Below are 11,884 nucleotides of genomic sequence, written 5' to 3' on the forward strand. Positions count from 1 at the left end.
TTAGAAAAAACATAAGGAAAAATTATCGCTACTACCTAGAGTACTAACTGGAGTAATGTATTAAAGTGATATATCCTGAGTGCTGAATAACATTATTATTGTTTCCATATTTGTACGTATGTCAATTTCGTTAATTTTCCTTCATGAATGAAAACTTTTTAAAACAAAGACTTGTTTCAATTTTGTAATATTCATTATCACTATAGTAACTGATAACCAGCAAATTCCCCGCAATTTACTTTTTCACTGATGCCTGAAGTTTTTGTGTGATGTTAACATTGAAACCGTGACATCAGTTACTCTTCGAAAGAGACAATGCATTGATATTAACTTTATCATAATTAGCAGGGACATCTGGTCTTTTAATGTTGGATATTCTCACAGAAATATCCCATGTTAATTCTTAGACGAATGAATGCCACAAGTGACACGAAAACCCATTAACAGGGCAGCGTTTCATGTTAATGCTTTATATATTTTACGCAACTCTAAATTAATAAAAACTATCGGATTTTTATGATTAATTTATAAGTGGTCCTATGTCCTGTGTATGAGCAAAGAGGTTTGGACGATGGATGGCGTCTTGTTTCCAGGATGTGGACGTTTACGTATCTCCGTTCTATAAGTCTCAAAACGACTTACAAGAGCTGGTGTCGCTGTTGAACGAAGCGGGTTTCCACGTACAGCGGTGTTGGGCGGATCAAAAGAAGTTTACGTACAATACGGAGGAGCAGCTCAAAGGTGAGGCACCCACCAGATACTGGTACAGAATTCGTCTGGACTTTCCTCCATTCACTTTTGGAGTATCGCTGACACAACATTCCAATTTTAAAATATAAAAAACATTGTGATTACATAAAAACTATTTCCAGTTTTTCAGCATACTGGGTGAGCCAGAAATGCTGCAAGAATCTTCGAGGAATTGTAGACGGCGTCTTGAGTAACAAATCGAGGATAGAAACTAGTGTCTGGAAAATGTCATGTAACGACGCTGCAGAGCATCGAAGTTACAAGCGCAGGTGCTTGCCCTTCAGCCACCCGTTCTCAGTAAACGTTACTTTGTACGCTGATAGACAACAGTTGGAACGTCTCGCAATGTTGTCATTCAGTGATCGGGACTGATTGCCACGATCCTATGAATACGATGTTCCGTTGCCTTAGTGGACTGTTTCGGACGTGGGTTTGTATCCGCAGTTTATTTCTCTAGCGGAGCTCTAAGATCTCCAATATTTTTCGGTGCACAAGAGGAAAAATAAACTGCAGATGGAAACCACTGTGTGGAAAAAGCCATCCCCAGAGGCATCAGAGCATCGCATTCATAGGAGACAAGGCCTGTCTACGCAGTTGCTAGCTTCATCTTCTCCACTGGCAATCAGTCAAGATCACTGAATAACAACAAACATTGCGAGACGTTCCGTCTTGTCAGTCAGCGTACGATGTCATGTTTTCTGCCGAAGCGGGTGGCCGAACGGCAAGCTCTGGCACCTATAACTTGCACGCTCTATAGCACCGTTGGGTGACACTTTGCGGAAATGGATTCCTTACCTCGATTTGTTACTGAAGACACCCTCTAATTCCCATGAAACTGATCTCAACATTTCTGGCACACCCTGTACAGTGGTAAATCTATCAATGTGTTAAACTGATAGTTTAGCTATTATTGTGCTTTATTGATAGAGGATATTGGAGAAATCATTGACCAGAAATCCCCTAGCAGTGTATCACACCAGAAATCTAATGCACGACAGCCATTAGCAGACAATGTTCTGTTAACCCTGTCGTTCCGTAGCATCAGCAAGTTTCACTACAGCTTTCACTCCGCTGCTGAATTTAAGACTGATAATACATCCAGTGGTAATGCTGCCCAACTATATGTACGTAGAAGTCATTCCAGAAGGTAACTTGACGTACTTCTATTGGTTTCCGTTTCTCCAGTAAAGATTCCTCAGCTGTTCACTAGTATCTTAGTGCAAGACACTGTCTCAGAAAACTTCGAAGGCAGTGACATGATGGACTGCAATGTTTCCCGAAAAAGTTACAAAACTTCCTAATTTCTGTTCAAATGTAGCTCGGTGGCTAGCAGATGAGTACATCCTTCGTTATTCTTTTCACAAATCTAAGTAGCATAGTGTTCCACCTGTTACATAACTATAGTATGCGGCTTGTGAACTGCAATAACGGGAATATTCAGGAAATTTCCGCTAGCGAAGCAGCGCTTTTAGAGCATTCAGTTACTCGTCTCATAAAATCTTAAGTGACCAAAGTAGAAATAATGATACAACAGTGTGTGGCTTAGTGCTCAGCGCCTAAGGCGGATGGTTCAAAAATTCTCATTAAGCGCTATAAATGCTAAGTGTGGCCACGGAATTTGGGATAAAACCGAAGAGAGTTCAGTGGAATTGGCAATTCGCCTAACTCATTGGGAGCATGGCGAAAGATAATTACCGCGTCGCCAGCAGACCTTTTTTGTTTGACAGTGACATTTTCTTAAAATAACAAGGCGCAAGTATAAAAAAGACATGACTTCTCCTACTGGGAAAGCAGTGAAACCTGATACAGCTAACTAGTGTAGCTGCAGAAATATGCCTTTACGTAGGGACTTTCAGGGAGATCTCTCTCTCTCTCTCTCTCTCTCTCTCTCTCTCTCTCTCTCTCTCTCTCTTCTCCCTCTCTCTCTCCCTCCCGCCCCCTCTCCCTTTCCACCCCCACACCTCTCAATAGTTGGCAGTGGAAGAAGGCAACAGCGAATCTGACGAACAGTGAGGAGAGATAGAACATGACTAGAATCTGTGTCGAGTTACCAGACCCGCTGAGGATGGATCTCTAACGCGGGTGTTGTGTGAGAGGGGCAGGACATAGACTTGAAGACATTAATGCCCTCAGGGGCTCAGCATTCGTTTGCCGAGTACGGGCTTGTCAACCCCGGTGTCCTGAACTGGGGACTGGTAAGCGCCTCCAGTCTCCTGTTACCGTAAGCTCTGGGCATGCTTCAACGACCGCTGTATGGCGCGGCAGTGATACGTTGTGCGTAGCAGGGAATGGGATCTTGGTTTGACCGCCCGGATCGCGAGGATGGTAAAAACCTCTATAAAAAAACCTCAATCTCAGGGTGTGCTGCGAGCTGATGAGATGCGTGGCTTTTGAGGTGGAACAGTCGTTAGCGGGCAGCCTCTGCGAAACCTGCAGCGACTCAATTGTTTAAGGGCTACTCAGGCACACGGGGGCTCTAAGTGGCTCATTGTTTCCCTAGCTGCTCGTGGAACCGAGATGGAACCCTCGAAATCATCATCTCCTCCCAGTGGGAAGGCCGTACCGCCTGGGAGTAATCACATCCAATGCTCCAAAAGAATAAGGGAGACCAGCCGTCCTGGTAACCTGCATCAGTTGAATTATACTAACAGGGCTCAAGGAGTCCTAAATTAAAACGTGTTTTTGATCATTAAGAGGAAGGAGGCGACGTTTAAGTGTCCCTCTTCTATATCCATAAAGGCTTGGAAGGACTTGTTGGAAGGCTGAAGTCTAAGTGGCTGCGGAATAGTTCCCTACTGGTCGAGACTAACAGGGCAAGGGAGGTGGAAGTACTTACGAAGACAGAAAAATTGGGTGAATATGAATGTAACTGTTGAACTGCATAACTCCCTTAACTCTAGTACGGGTGTGGTCACATGCACACTATGTGGTGCTATAAATGCCAGCGTTTTGGTCACACAATTGAGTTTCGGGGGTAAGCAATCTGTGGGAAATGTGGAAAGACTGCCAATGAAGCTGGGATTGAGTGTCCATCTCCAGCAGTCTGCATTAACTGCTCTGGGAGCAACTCAGTCTGGAGCCGAGTCTGCCCTTTTTTGCAGAGGAACGAAAAATTCAGGGAATAAGTCACCAAGCGGATCCCCTATGCTGAAGCCAAAAAGGAATGCAAGGCGACGAAACCTCCCGTCTTTACCACTTACGCTTCCATGGCGCAGAAACCTGTTCCTAAGGTCGACGCCTCGAGGCAGACGACGTCCAGTGTACAACCATCCTCTACCAGCACATGTACTTGCATGTGTATATGCCAAGGCAAAACGAGTAAGGATACAGCTATACGAGCAGCCACCACAGAAAAGACCAGCAACGGTTCCGTAGTGAGTGTGAAGAAGGCTCGCGGCAAGCACAGTGCCTCTCAACGCCCCCTTTCCTCCTCGTCTTCGAAGGGACAGGGTGCGGGGAAGGTTCACGACGTTCCGGTCAAAAGCTGTCCCGAGCGCCGTCAGACAACATTCTTTCACGTCTGACAGATAAGAGCATCATGGAGTTAGATGCCTTGGCAGACCCTCCACTCCCTCTCGCTCTACAAGTGCTTCATTTTCGTATTGCAAAGATACGGTAAATGAAGTCTACATCGATGAAATGGCTCCCATCCTAGAGTGGAACTTGCAGGGATTCAGGACGCATGTGGAGGAACACAGTCTCTTATCTCAGGGTCTCTCTCTAGGAGACTCATTTCCCTCAATCGTACACCCCTGAGCTCCGAGGCTATGTACTCCACAAAAAGAACGTGAGTGGAGAGAGAGCTAGAAGAGGCGAAGGTGTTTTCGTCAGAACCAACTATCATTCCTCGCCTCTCACTTAAAACTACTTCACAAGCCGTTGCTGTATAACTGCACGTGCGGTCATCCATTGATAACGTTCCATTTAATTTCCCCCACATGATGCACTTGATGAAGAGGCTGTAACCGACCTTATTACACAGCTTCCCCACCCCTTTATCCCCTGTGGCGATTTTAAAGCTCACAATGTGCTTTCGCGCTCTGCAACTACCCCAGGGGTAGAGCAATTGAGATGGTTGTCGTGTCGTCGTGCACATACTTGCTAATTGCGGGACAGAGCACTCACTTTTGCACAGCAACTGGGTCGTTTTCTGTTACTGATCTCTCGCTTTGCTCTCCAGCCCATGCTCACATAGCTCAATGGAAAATCGATAATGAATTGCAGGTGGGGTGGAACCCGAAAGGAAACTGCCGTGATGGGTGCTCGGTGCAGCAGACTGGACACTTTATAGCCAGTTGGCCCAATTCGAACATTGTGCGAATGTCGAGACATGGGTGGATCATATTACCGAAATAATCCACCACACCGCTGCACCATCCCTTCCGCAGTCCACAGGACAACAAAGAGGCAACCTGTCCCTTGGTGGACTGCCAAATACCACTCTGCAATCAGATCCAGGCGTGCGGCTCTGCGTAGGTTCAAGTGTTGGCAAACTGCAGAGAATCTTGCAGCCTTTCGAGTGGCGAGGGCAAAGTGTAGCCAAATTATTCGAGAGAGCAAGAACAGGTCGTGGCAACAGTTCCTGAACACCATTAATCGTTCCATCAGAAGTTCCGATGTGTGGGAGGCCATCAGGAGAAATATGGGATAGGAGGGGGTTGGAGGGCGCAAGGGGGGGAGGGAGGGAAGGAAAACATTGAACAATACATTTTTGTAGTTTCTTTGTAGCATTTATTGCATTGAAAACTGTCTTTGCTGCAAATTTCATGTAGCTATCTCTTCCGTGTCATACATTGAAGCCACTAGCATTTTGGGGTCTTTTTGTTGTAAAAATATCCCTTACACACAACTATCGACATCGTCCTCAGGAGTGGAGGATGCTGAAGATGAACTGTCCTTCCTCTTCTGCCGAATTATTCCTCCTTTCGTTAACTTCGGAGCAGCCCCTCGTCTCAACAGCTACCGTTTCTCCACCATCGTAAGGAGTTCGTTGTTTGCTTCTTTCTTGCAGTTTCCTTGGGCGTGTGCGGCCTGAGATTAGGACTAACATCCGCAAAGGAAGTTACCGCACCGTTGCTGATTATTGTAACTACTGCCGGAGGGGCCTTGATTTCGTGGTTGTAAGTCAAAGTATCATTCATATTGTCAGAAATTGTAAAAAAAAAGTTCTGGAACTTTTTGTGGATCGTAAGGATAAATTCTACATTCAGAAAATCCCACGCTGCCATTTCCTACAGTGGCTGCCGTATTCCAAGCAGCGTTCAGCGAAGACCCAAAATGAAGTGTGGTGGTTCTGCGGCCTGCTTTCGGATAGATCCAGTTGTATACAGTCTGCTGCTAAAATGTCTTAAATGACTTGAACGATCTGTCCAGGGGCAGCAAACAGTGAGTTGTGTGACTTGAGAGGCGTAGTAGCATCACTTCATATTCAGATGCGGAATCCAGCACAGAAACATCAGAACAATGTGATCTGTGACGATCTAAAATTAGCACCCTCCCAGGCTCTTTCCGTGGGTCCTCGGCCAGTGAAGCCATTTGAGCTTGCTTACGATGATTCCTTGTTCATCCGAACGGCGAACCCAATGGCATCCCATCTTCAAACTCGGCCTTCTTTCTTTGACCTTTAAAAATGCAGTATGATAGAAATCTCACTTCCACATTGCACATGCCACTACCGGTGGTGGTTTCACCCTTCTCTCCTGACATGATGTGATGGACATCATGGGAACCCCTCACTGAAAGGACAGTCCCTGGACCATTATTCAACTGCAGACTACATTCATTTACACTGTAAACCTTGCCTGGATGCCCTATCAAGCCATTTTCATCACATACTTGCAGTGGTAAGAGTGAAGCAGTTCCCAACTTCAGTGCGGTTCATTCCCAACATCCTTGCCATCGAAATTCCCTGCGACTTTCGCATAGTTACATCAAGATGTCTTCTCCAAAATAAGTGCAGCCAGTCGTAACCTGTAATTTTCGTTTCTTTGTTGAAGCATTGGGCTATATTCTTCCCGGCAAATGAAAAGGCCAAACATGGGATGTCTGCTCCAATAGGTGGGAAACGTCTTCTGAAGATACTGAATATATTTAACAAGACTTTTCTCATTTTCTATTCCGAAATATCCTACAAAGAAAGGTAAAGAATATTGTAAAAGAGACTTCATTTAAATCACACAAAAATTTATTAAAGAATAAACATCACTGACCTGAGGGTTCGGGCAGTCCTTTCACAAAAATTGTCTCAAGACTCCAATGTCTTGCATGGTATTCCAAATGTTTTTTCTGCGTTCCGTGATTTCATTGAGCCTCTGTTTACTGCTTCACAAGGCTTTTGCACATAATCTTCTGACCAAGCTACACGTTGAGTTTTATGGTCACACGTTGTCCCCATGATCTGTTTTACTACACGATGAATAACTAATAAAACCCATGATTTCCTAATACGGTTATTAATCATGTTACGTTCAGTTTATGGCATTGTTTACACTAAACTGGCGACTTCTACAGATCACCAATGTTCCTGTCATTCAAAATGCCATATTTAGTGTCGATTTGTTTCATGTTAATTCAGCGACTTAAACAATTATGTTATCATGAATGAGCCATCATTCATGAAACTGCATCTCTTTAGTAAGTCGCATCTCATCCCACGCAGTGGGAAAAGATGTCACAACGATGTCTTCTTTCTTTGCGCCTTTCGCCTGGTTTTTAATGCTAGCACGTGCTCCCCATGATGTGCACGACACAAAAATCTCAGCATTATCACGTTTAATTTAATTAATTCGTCGCCAAACCTTAAGAATCGACAGCGCAACATTGTGTGTACTCATCTGGTCAAAACCCCCCAGGGAGCACACTGCTCATTGGCGGGTTCGTGCTTGGCTACCACGTCGTTGCAGCATCTTTTCCCTTCCATGCTGTGTGTCTATTCTCTTGCTGTTTTTCCTCTCATGTCTGGTCTGTTTTCGGAAATGTATTCTGCATTTTCGTTAGTCAATATCAGAACACTCTCCACTGTGCCTTTTTTCTTTCTATATTCACCTTCTCCTATCCTTCCTCCGCTTCGGCGTTTGAGGCTGAAGTTCCTTTTTTTCATCCGTCCTGTGAGCTCCTGAGGACCGGCCCACGCGTCTAACGCGTAACAGGTGACTGGATAACGCATAATTCCCAGCCCCGGGTCGAGAGGTAGGATTCGCACGTACACCCTGGTACAGGCCAGGCCCAGGGAGGTGTGATTGCCTGAGCTGCTACCTTCCAAAATTACTAATTGGTACGTCTGTCAGGTGTTCGGGGGGGGGGGGGGGGGGTGAACAATCAACTAAGGCTGTTGCGCCCCCTTCTGAAGGGGGCCCCCAGTTGGGAGGAGGACCGCGCCACTCGCCACTGGAGACGCTGGCAATCATGGGGATTTTCTCGCAGTGAGCCAATCATCTTCACAGTCAATAGCTACGAAATGTAAGCGGAATGAGGCTGACAATTCAAAGACCCCCTAGCTGCACCAAGGATCCTTGTTGTTTCGCATACTGAAGAGTCAGCCATCGCTACGGTAAATCCGTTTATTATTCAGAAAGGTACTGGCGCAGTTGTTGGCCCTGTGAAACACTGCTCTCGTTTATACAATAGCACTTTGCTTTTGGATACTATTTTTGATTCTCAAGCACAACTTCTGCTTGGAGCTTCGCTCCTTCATGGCTATCCTGTTCGTTTTGAGGCCCATCGAATGCTGAATTCTTCCTGTGGCGGTATTTACACGAGGCTGCTCTGTCGTTTGACTGAGGCAGAAATCCAAAAGTACCTCTCTGATCAGGGTGTCATTGCTGTCTGTCGGGTGATGAAAAATGTAGATGCCTCTTTAGTGCCCACACACTCTTTTTCTCACTTTTGGTAGAGTGGTTCTTCCGTCAAAGATCAAAGCAGGTTACGAAGTTATTCAGTCAGACCGTATATTCCGAATCTGATGCGCTGCTACCTTACTATCGTTTCAACCACACTCGAGAGTCCTGTTACACCCACCCAAATGTGTAACCTGTAGTAGGGATGCTCAACAGGGCGATTGTCCTTGTCCTCCTCATCCTCACTGCATCAACTGCAATGGCGACCATGTCGCCCCCTCCCGCGAATTTCCCGTGTATCTCGATGAGCGTGCTGTCCAGTACATCAGAGTGGCGGAAAAACTGCCTTACTTGGTCGCTCGCCAAGTTGTTGGCAGAGTTGAAAATTCTGCATTCTACCCTCTGGCACCTACAATACTCTTCTTGCCACCTCTCGCTCCACGAAGTACATGGCCATGCAGACATGCGTCCTCAAATTTAGCTCTGAGGTTGTGAAATCGCCCACCGTCATGATAGCATCCCTGTCTCCTTCAGCTGGGCAATAAGCAACCAGACTTTCGCCTCATGGGGCGAAGTCGCCAGCTACATATCGGCAGGACGGAAAGAACAGAAGTGAAGTCTCGTGAAGACTTCCTACGTCCCTCCAGCCAGCGAACATCTGAGTCTTCTTCTGCTAACCACAAAAGCTCTAAGAGAAACAAAGACAAACGGTGTCTCCTGATGATACTCGCCCGGCCAACCTCTATGTCGCCAGTCCGCACAACCAACCGTTTTGCTCTACTGGACTTCGCAGGCAGACGGCAAAATAACGCGGACGTTCCAGAGGACCTCATGGAGCAGGGTGGTCCTGCCTCTGTCCTTTGTAGCAGTAATTCTTCGAAGGTTAGCACTCGTTAGCCGCCGACGTGACACACCTTTATTTTTCCTTGTCATGACTCCAATGGGATGTTCACGGCCTTCGATCCAACAAAGAGGATTTACAGCTGCTCTTAGCATCGCATATGTTCTCCGCCTTCAGGAAATGAAATTGCGTCCTCACGACTGCTTTGTGCTCACACATTTCTTCCTGGTCCGTTTTGACTTTCCCCCGAGGTTGACATTCCGTCTCATGGGTGATCGTGTTGCTCATACAGGATTACGTTCACAGTCCACCCATCTCCCTGACTACCCACTTCCAAGCTGTTGCAGTTCGCTTCTTCCTTTCACACTTTACCTTTTCCCTTTGTTCCATTTACATTCCTCCATCATAAGATGTCACCAGGCCAGACTTCCTCCGGCTTACTAGGCTGTTAACTCACCCCTTACTTCCACTCGGTGATTTTAATGCCCACCATCCCCTTACGGTTTCTCGCAGAACCTGTCAGAGGCGCCCTCTTGGCTGACATTCTTAATCAACTTAACCTGTTTTGTCTTAACACAGGAGCACCCACGTTCAATTCAGACGCCACTCACCTATTCCCGTTAGGACCTACCCTGCTACACTGCCCAGCTTGCCCATCATCTCGAGTGGTCTGTTCTTTCTGACATATACTCGAGCGACCATTTCCCTGGTGCTGTCCGTCTGGTGACTCCTAAGCAACCTCTGTGCACACCCAAATGACGGCTTACTAAGGCCAACTGGAGGCTTTTCTCCTCCTGGCGACCTTCGACCAACGACATTTCCTCAGTTGTGATGACCAGGTGGAATATCTTACAAACATTACCCTTACCGCCGCAGAACGTCCCATTCCTCGCACTTCCTCTTTACCACGCCGTGTCCCGGTCCCTTGGTGGACTGAGACGTGCCACGACGCAATTTCCGCACCGAGACGTGCTCTCCACGTTTTTAACCGTCATCCTACGATGGCAACGTGCATTCATTATAAACAGATGTGTGCACAGTGTCGTCGTGTTCTTCGGGATGGCAAGAAAGCTAGCTGGATTGCTTTACTAGATCTTTTAACTGTTCCACTCCCTCTTCTGTCTTGTGGGCCAACCTCCGACCAGCTCTCTGGGACCAAGATCCGTTCCCCAATTTCCAGGCTGACAGTAGTGGACTAAGTCATCGTGGACCCTATTGCTATCTTCAACATCTTGGGCCACCATTTTTCGGAGATTTAGGATTTCTCCCACTAACACCCTGCCTTTCTCTATCGGAAATGAGCGGAGGTGGCTCGGGCGATAACTTTTTCTTTTCAGAATCGTGAGTGCTATAATGCAGCCTTTACTGTGAGGGAGTTAGATCATGCTCTCACTTCATGCCGATCCTCCGCCCCAAGGACAGACACTGTTAACATTCAGATGTTGCAGTACCTCTCTCTTGTGGGGAAAGCACTTTCTGCTTAAAATATACAACCGCATCTGGGCAGAGGACACGTTTCCCAAACGCTGACGTAAAGCCACTGTCATACTCATATCGAAGCCGGTAAGGACAAACACTTTTCTTCTACCTTCCGCTCCATTTCTCTCGCCAGCTGTGTTTGCAAGGTGATGGAAAATATGATTCATGCCCAGCTGTTATTGTGGTTAGAGTTCCGAAATTTACTAACAACTGCACAGTGTGAGTTTCGAGCTCGGCGTTCTGCAGTTGACCATCTCGTCACTTTGTTCACCCATGTCATGAATGGTTTTCTGCGGAACTACTAGAATGTGACCGTGTTTTTCGATTTGGAGAAAGCCTAAGACACCTACCGGAGGACTGGTATCCTCCATACACTCTACGTGTAGGGCTTCTGTGGCCGCGTGCCCAGTTTCCTTCAGGCATTTTTAAAAGACCAAGTTTTCAAGGTACGTGTGGGTCCTGCCTTGTCGGACACCGCTATTCAGGAAAACGGTTTGCCACAGAGTTCCGTTCTGAGCACTGTCCTCTTTGCTATCACCATTAACCCTGTCATGGTTTCTCATGCTGGACATCCGAGGCTGCCTTTTCGTTGACTATTTTGCCATCTATTGCAGATCTCCATGGACATGTCATTGAGCGGCGTCTTCAGCGGTGTCTCAATCGTCTTTACCACCGACAATGGCTTTCGTTTTTCCACTGAGAAAACTGTTTGTACGAATTTCTGGCGGCGCAATTGGTTTCTTCCACCGTCTTAACATCTTGAACCTGTTGCTCTTCCTTTCGTTGAAGCTACGAAATTCCTGGGGGCTTATGCTCGATAGGAAACACTCTTGGTCTCCCCACGTGTCATACGTGGCAGCCCACTGTATGCAGTCCTTGAGTGTCCTGTGTTTCCTCACTGGTACATCCTGGATTGCAGATCGAACCACCCTCCTCAGTTTGTACCGGTCCCTTGTCCATTCGAAACTAGACTATGGAT

Source organism: Schistocerca nitens, chromosome 2, assembly GCF_023898315.1.
Source record: "Schistocerca nitens isolate TAMUIC-IGC-003100 chromosome 2, iqSchNite1.1, whole genome shotgun sequence".
In the NCBI taxonomy this organism is placed as follows: Eukaryota; Metazoa; Arthropoda; class Insecta; order Orthoptera; family Acrididae; genus Schistocerca; species Schistocerca nitens.